This window comes from Sinocyclocheilus anshuiensis, unplaced genomic scaffold, assembly GCF_001515605.1.
Source record: "Sinocyclocheilus anshuiensis isolate Anshui unplaced genomic scaffold, SAMN03320099.WGS_v1.1 scaffold3208, whole genome shotgun sequence".
Taxonomy (NCBI): domain Eukaryota; kingdom Metazoa; phylum Chordata; class Actinopteri; order Cypriniformes; family Cyprinidae; genus Sinocyclocheilus; species Sinocyclocheilus anshuiensis.
In genome coordinates, this window is record NW_015552785.1 from 52,883 (window position 1) to 60,422 (window position 7,540).

Here is a 7,540-nt window from a genome sequence, read left to right on the forward strand (position 1 = left end):
CACGCTTGAGGTATTCGGCCAATCACAACGCACTGGATAGCTGGCCAATCAGCGTACACCTCACTTTTCAGACTGATGAGCTTTGTAAAAATCGACACGTTTCAGAAAGGCGGGGCATAGAGGAGAAACAGTAATGTACAGTATGTGGAAAAAGTTTTTTTTAAGTTTTTTGAACTTTAAACCACATAAACACACTTCATTACACCAAATACACAAAATAATGTTCTTTTTAGCAGCATCATAGGACCCCTTTAAAAAGAAATGTATACCTGTATAATGCAGTTTTTCACATTTGCTATGACACTAAATCCCATTCTCTGAACCAAATTCTCAATGGCCTAAACCAATTTGTCAAATAAATCACTCTTTCTGCAAAACCTTAAACAATTTCAGGCAGTTTAGACACTGTTTGCAGATCTCATGCACTCTTTTTGCAAAACTCTAAACACATTATCACTCACTAAAACACAATTTGCACTGTGATAAACTTGTGATGCATTTTTTTTTTTGTTTACTGTGTTGAGACGTGCTGACATTGCGTTTGGTCTCGTAGTGTATCGCATACCTTGTCAGTGTCGTGCGCTTGCTTAGCCCTTTGTTGTGATAAACAGTAAAGTGTGTTTAAGCGCTAGCAAAAGACAGTGTAAAGAGATACTCTTTGAGAGAAGCAGTCAATCAGTGGAAGTTAAAAGCAGATCGTAAGTGTATTTATTTATTGTCTCATTAGTATTTAGTGCAGTTGTCGTTGCTAGGAAACACTTGTTTTGTTTACTGCATTGAGACGTGCTGAAGTTGCGTTTGGTCTCGTACTGTATCACATAACTTGTCAGTGCCGTGCGCTTGCTTAGCCCTTTGTTGTGATAACCAGTAAAGTGTGTTTAAGCGCTAGCAAAAGACAGTGTAAAGAAATACTCTTTGAGAGAAGTCAATCAGCGGAAGTTACAGTTTTTCTTGATTGCCAATACACAATTCATGAAACAATTCACCATTTTCTCACAACTATAAACACAATCTCAAAACTATACACCAACTTGTGCAAACTTCAAAACCTGTCAAATACACAGACTATTTTCCTGCCTAGAGAACACTAGTGAGATCAATTCAAAACACCGTTACAAAAACCTACTTTTGGGAAATAGGAATCCTTTTGCTACTCAATGACTGTTGCAGTATACGGCATAAATAGAGGGGTGCCGATTCAATTCAGCAATAAACTTTAAGAAAAGTTTACTGTCATTACACTACTGTAAAGAGATCTTATAGTAAACGAAAAGCACTTTGTCAGACTCAAACTTTGGCCTCAGATGATACACAAACCCATCAAATAGACAGACTATTTTCCTGCCTAGAGAACACTAGTGAGATCATTTCAAAACACAGTTACAAAAACCTCCTTTTGGGAAACAGGAATCCTTTTGCTAGTCAATGACTGTTACAGGATACAACATAAATAGAGGGGTGCAGATACAGTCAAAATCAGCATTAAACTGTAAGAAAAGTTTACTTTCGTTACACTACTGTAAAGAGAACTTACAGTAGATGAAAAGCACTAGAAGAGAAAAGTTCAAAAACCAAACAACAGAATATACAGTGAACACACATTGGAATATACTGTCAGTTACTGTACATAAATAAATAAATAAATTCATTCATTCATTCAGCATCCTCTGCCAAATTGCATTACAGTATTTTTCTTTTAATCTAGATTAAAAACCCATCTCTTTAACCTATCTTACATATAACACACTAACACATTTATAATATTCAAATCCGTTAAAGGATTATTAGGCTGCATTGACCTCTGCAGCCCTGAATATCAGCGGAGATCAGGACAACTAGATGAGCCCCAGAGACAGATCCCCAGTGAAGACCTTGTCTCCTTGAAGGCCACCGGGACAAGACCACAGGAATCAGTCGAGTCCTCTGCTCAATGTGACTTTGCTGCAGCCTGGAATTGAACTGCTGATTTCGTCTGGCCAGAGGAGAACTGCCCCTCCGACTGAACCTGGTTTCTCCCAAGGTTTTTTCTCCATTCTGTCACAGATGGAGTTTTGGTTCCTTGCCGCTGTCGCCTCTGGCTTGCTTAGTTGGGGACACTTCATTTCCAGCGATATTGTCGACTTGATTGCACAGATACTATTTAAACTGAACTGAGCTGGATGAGGACATCACTGAATTCAATGATGAACTGCCTTTAATTGAAAATTGAGTGTTTACTATTGCCATTTTGCATTAATGACATACTATTTTCCTAATTAATGCTGTACAGTTGCTTTGACACAATCTGTATTGTTAAAAGCGCTATATAAATAAAGGTGACTATTGCTAGTATCCTTATTTGTTATAGCAGTTTCTTATTCTTCTGACAAAAGACTTCTCTGCCTCCCCTAGACAGTCATCTCTCAGTTCTGCAAAAATACAGTACATGTAAGGACTACTTGGCTACAAATCAATTCAACAGTAATGAGTTTGAGGGTGTACAACATGTGCTACAGTATTTACTGTACATAGAATATTGAAAGTTCTCTCATCTGAAGTACTGCTGCTATGTACTGTAATTATATTGTATGTGTATTGTGTAAGTAGTATTGAAACCCTGTAGGTGAGCCTGTAGGCCAACTTCCCTCATGGTCAGTCCATGCAGAAGAACATGCTCAACTATAGTGCTTTGTATTTCAGCAGTAACAAATTAAATTTGACCTCATCCCCATCGTTTTTATTTTCCCCTCCAATTCCTCTTTGTCTCCCACTACCAGGATTCATTTTCCAAAACACTTAATCAGCTGTGCTCTTGTTCATATCATCCTGAGATTCTGACCTGTGTGTCATCAGTTTTGCTACTGAATGTTCACACATGGATAAAGGTGCGCTGTTTGAGTTCATTTTTTGATGCTTGAGTTAATTATATTGAGTGCTTGTGTTTTCTGAATGAGAACATGCTTAAACCTGTGCAAAATGGCGTTTTTGTGTAGAGTTTTGCAGAAAACACTGAGCAAATTGGAACGTGTGTGCAAATGTCACATGTATGATTCCATTTATTTCCTGTTTGTCCTTTTTTGGTCCTGTTTCCTGTTCCTGTCCTTATTGTGTTAATCTGTATCCAGCTGTGTTTGATTAATTATCTCGTTTTCCCCTTGCATTTAAACCCTGTGTTTCCCTGAGTCTGAGTCCGTTGTTATATGTCATTCTAGAGTTCCAGTGTTTGTATCCCTTTGCTTCTTGGATTAAAATCTAAGTTGAAGTATTCTCCTGCGTCTCCTCGTTTCTCCCAGAGAGATCGTGACAGAACAGCGGACCTACAAGAAGTGAGCGGCGCCTCTCCTCCCCGTGTTTCTTTTCCATTTTTGAAAGTTTTTTTTGTTTTCCCAGTTTCTCCCCGCGATCATGGAAATCGCCGCTTTTTTCGCTGCCTTAGCCCGCAGAGATCTCCCGTTCGTGGAGTACGCTTGGGAATTCTGCGGGCTCGCCGTGTCGACGGCTTTGGACGAAGCAACGCTCAACTCGCTGTTCTGGATCGGGGCTAATTACCATCGCCCCGTGGACCTCCCCGACACCACTGGACTAAGCTGGAGGGAAGGGATCCTCCGGTGTCTGGAGAGCGTCCGGCCCCGATCCAGAACCAGCTCGCCGTCAAGCCCGCCAGCCGCCGCTGACTCGGCGCTCTTGGACATGACGCTACCTCCAGACTTCTTGGCTCCTATCCTCACCACAGAATCCGCTACAGAAAGTTCTCCTTCATCTCCGTTGCCCGTGGCCATATTCCCGTGGCCGTGGTGGCTGAGCCGGCTAAGGTCATGGAGGATCCGCCATGGCCTCCTGTGTCCCCTGAACCCCCATGGCCTCCTGTGTCCCCAATCCGCCATGGCAACCTGAACTGCCTGCTCCGCCATGGCAACCTGAACTGCCTGCTCCGCCATGGCACCCAGAGCTCCCTGATCTGCCTCTTCATTCACACACACCTTACCGTGTCCCTGTTTTGCACCAGCCGTTCCTCTCAGAGAGATAATGACAGCAAACAGGTGAAATGTGTTAAAAATTGAGAAACGTGTCTTTTTCGAGAACTGAAAGAATGGTTTGGAAAATTGGGCCAAATTAATCAGTTATAGTGTATTAGCAATCGAGAAACTGTAAAAGCAGATCATAAATGGAAGCATCAGCGCAAGTTCTACTAGGAAGACTTAATGCTACGTCACATATTACAATTAGATCTAGCCAATCGGCACGCAACACGAGGAATATAAAAGCCCTCTACTCACCCTTCATTGTGTTTGCAGATACTGCCGCTGTCGTTTCCCTCCATCCTCCCCACCACCACCAGGTTGGCCCCGTCCATGTGGGGGTAGGCTCCGCCCTGCCTTCGTCTTCGGCAGGAATAGCTGGAATCTACAATGTCTGATTCAAGCTACGGATGGGGCCTACGCCAAAATAATTCTGTTCTTTGTATTGGTTTTGTAAATAAATACTTTGGAGTTCTGTGTTCACCTCCTGAGTCTTTCTGGTAGAAGTGTATTTATTTCTTGTCTCAGTGTTTAACGCAGTTGTCATTGCTGGGAAAAGCTTGTTTTGTTTACTGTGCTGAGACGTGCTGAAGTTGCCATTGGTCTCGTACTGTAACGCATACCTTGTCAGTGTTGTGCGCTTGCTTAGCCCTTTGTTGTGATAAACAGTAAAGTGTGTTCAGCTGAATTCTATATTTATTCACTATTAATAACCATAATATAATTATATATATATACTACCAGTCAAAAGTTTGGGATCAGTAAGATCAGTTTTTTTTTTTTTCAATTGCTTAAGCACAATTTTGAAAACCGGGCCCGGTTTTTCAAATCCCTTCACACAATTAGCACATCCCTACACCAAAGTAGCACAACACCTCAGATAATTTGCAAAATGGAACACTTTTGTCAAAGCTACACAATGTCTTATAAAAGCCTTATTTTGTTGTCACAACACAACCATCATATGGTTTGATTCTGTTTGAATGTTGTGCTCAACCTAAAACACTTTTAGCATTTACACAGAGAAAGTGTAAAAATAAAATTCACCAACACCACATGACACCAATTGTGCAGACTAATGAAAATATTTAGGGTGTTGATGAAACCAGTTTTGGATCAGAGCAGAACGATGGAAAGCTACATTGTCCCAGACGACAATGTACACAGTTGTCAGGTTAAATCCAGCCTCAATGTATATAAACTCATGCAGGACTTCCTCCGCATCCATTTGCAAAACTCTCTGAAATACAGCAAAATAATCACATTGTGTAGATCAATATACTGTAGGTCTGCTATACAGTAAAATTACATGTACAGTAAAAAGGTTGTGTGCAGCACACAATACTACAGTCAGTGAACAAAACGTACCACCACATATTCACGCCGCAGGACTTTCACCCTGTCTGAATTTCTTTCAAATGGCACTTTATACAGTTGTTTCATCAGAACTTGATGTTTTTTAAGGATACGGGCTATTGTTGACCTGTTGGACATTATTGAAAATTGGGTGATCATTGACAATATGGACTTGAATTTCTCTAAGTCTGATTGCATTATTGGCCAAAACGAGGTGTATGATCTCTCTCTTGCTCCTGTGTGAATATGGGGCCCCTCCCTCCTTGGTGTTCTCGACGTTCAATCCTATGTTGGCCAAACAAAATACATGTAGCTTACTGTAAAATGATACACGAATAGATACCAAAACTGTTGATATAGTACATGCAGTAAGCTATGGATTTTCTGTTGACAGAAGATAAGTTTCTCACCTGTGCTCTTGACGAAATGTCCGAACTATTGATGCCACCGTGTACCTGCTTAGGTTAGGCTGTACTCTCAGTCCAGTCTCCCTCAGTGTTAGTCCGTGGTTTATTACATGGTCCACAATTGTAACGAATTTCGTTACACAGATTTGGTTGTCTTCTTCTTGTGCATGTCCCACCCCTCCTCCAGGTCTCCCTCTCCCTCTCCCTCTTCCTCTTCCTCTTCCTCTACCTTGGCCTCTTCCTCCACCTTGTTCTCTCCGGATTCCCCCTCTCATCCGCACTCTCTCTCTTCCTCTGACACCGTTCATTTTTGTTGAAGACAGGTGAACTTACCTGTTGCCTTCTTATAGTGCTTAAACCTGATTGGTGTGTCTACAATTAAGCACCAGTGTGTGTGCACACCTGGTGGCTGTGTTCAACCAATTGGTTCATGGGTGTGTTCATTTAAAAGCCTTTGCTTTGAAATTGCAAGGAAATGACATCATGATAAATTTCTGTGTCAAATGCATACAAGTGTGTTTAGTGTTTTGCAAATCACTGTGTGTAATGTTTTGCAAAAAGTGTGAAGCTGACAATGTGCTTACAGTTGTGCAAATCTAGGCCGGTGTTTTGCTCCTTGAGTGTAAGGTTTTGCTAATTGTGGGAAAGTTTTAATTTTAGTGTGTAAGCAATTGAAAAAAACTGTATTTGATCAAAAATACAGAAAAAAAACATAATCTTACAAAAAGTTATTACAATATAAAATAATGGTTACTATTTTAATATCCTTTAAAATATAATTTATTTCTGTGATGCAAAGCTGAATTTCCATCAGCCATTACTCCAGTATAAAGTGTTACATGATCCTTGATTCTTGAGTGACTGTGTGTCACGGTACATTGGAGTGGTTTGTGATTGTAGCTCCATGTAGCTTCGCTTTTCTGTTGAATCTTACTATCACTCTGTTGTTTAAAGTGATAAAATATAAATTAACTCCCACCATATTTCTGATATTATCTATTAGCCTAATGATGTTCGACTTCACCAGTCGGAGATCACTAAAAATAACATTAAAGAGGTGTGTGAACTTGCAAGTACGATGTTAGACACTGTAATATGCTCTGGTCCCCTCCCTGCTTACCGCGGTGATGAGATACATAGCAGACTGTCATCACTCAATGGCTGGTTGTCTAAGTGGTGCCCGCAGAATAACATAGGTTTCATAGACAATTGGACGAGTTTTTGGGGCAGACCTGACCTGTTGAAAAGAGATGGTCTTCATTCCTCCTGGGGTGGTGCCGCTCTTCTGTCTAGAAATATGGCACATAGTCTTAGAGTTTGCACTTGACTAACTGGAGCCCAGGTCAGGACAGGTCAAGCAGACAGACTAGCTAAACCGACCATCCGCTAGCCGCCTCACGTCACAGAAATCAGTTAATTCTCAGCACATAGAGACCCTTTCACCTAGATATCACACTATAGAGATTGTGTCTGTTCCCCGGACTAGAAAATAAAAAAAATGTCCAAACCAATTTAAGAGTAACAATTTAATTGATGTTCAACAAATAAAAAAAACAGATGTAATACGGATAAACAAATGACAAAGCTTGGCTTATTGAATATCAGGTCCCTTTCTACGAAAGCACTTTTTGTAAGGGATATGATCACTGATCATACCCTTGATGTGCTCTGTTTGACAGAAACCTGGTTAAAACCTGATGATTACATTATTTTAAACGAGTCTACCCCCCAAGATTACTGTTATAAACATGAGCCACGTCCAAAAGGTAAAGGGGGAGG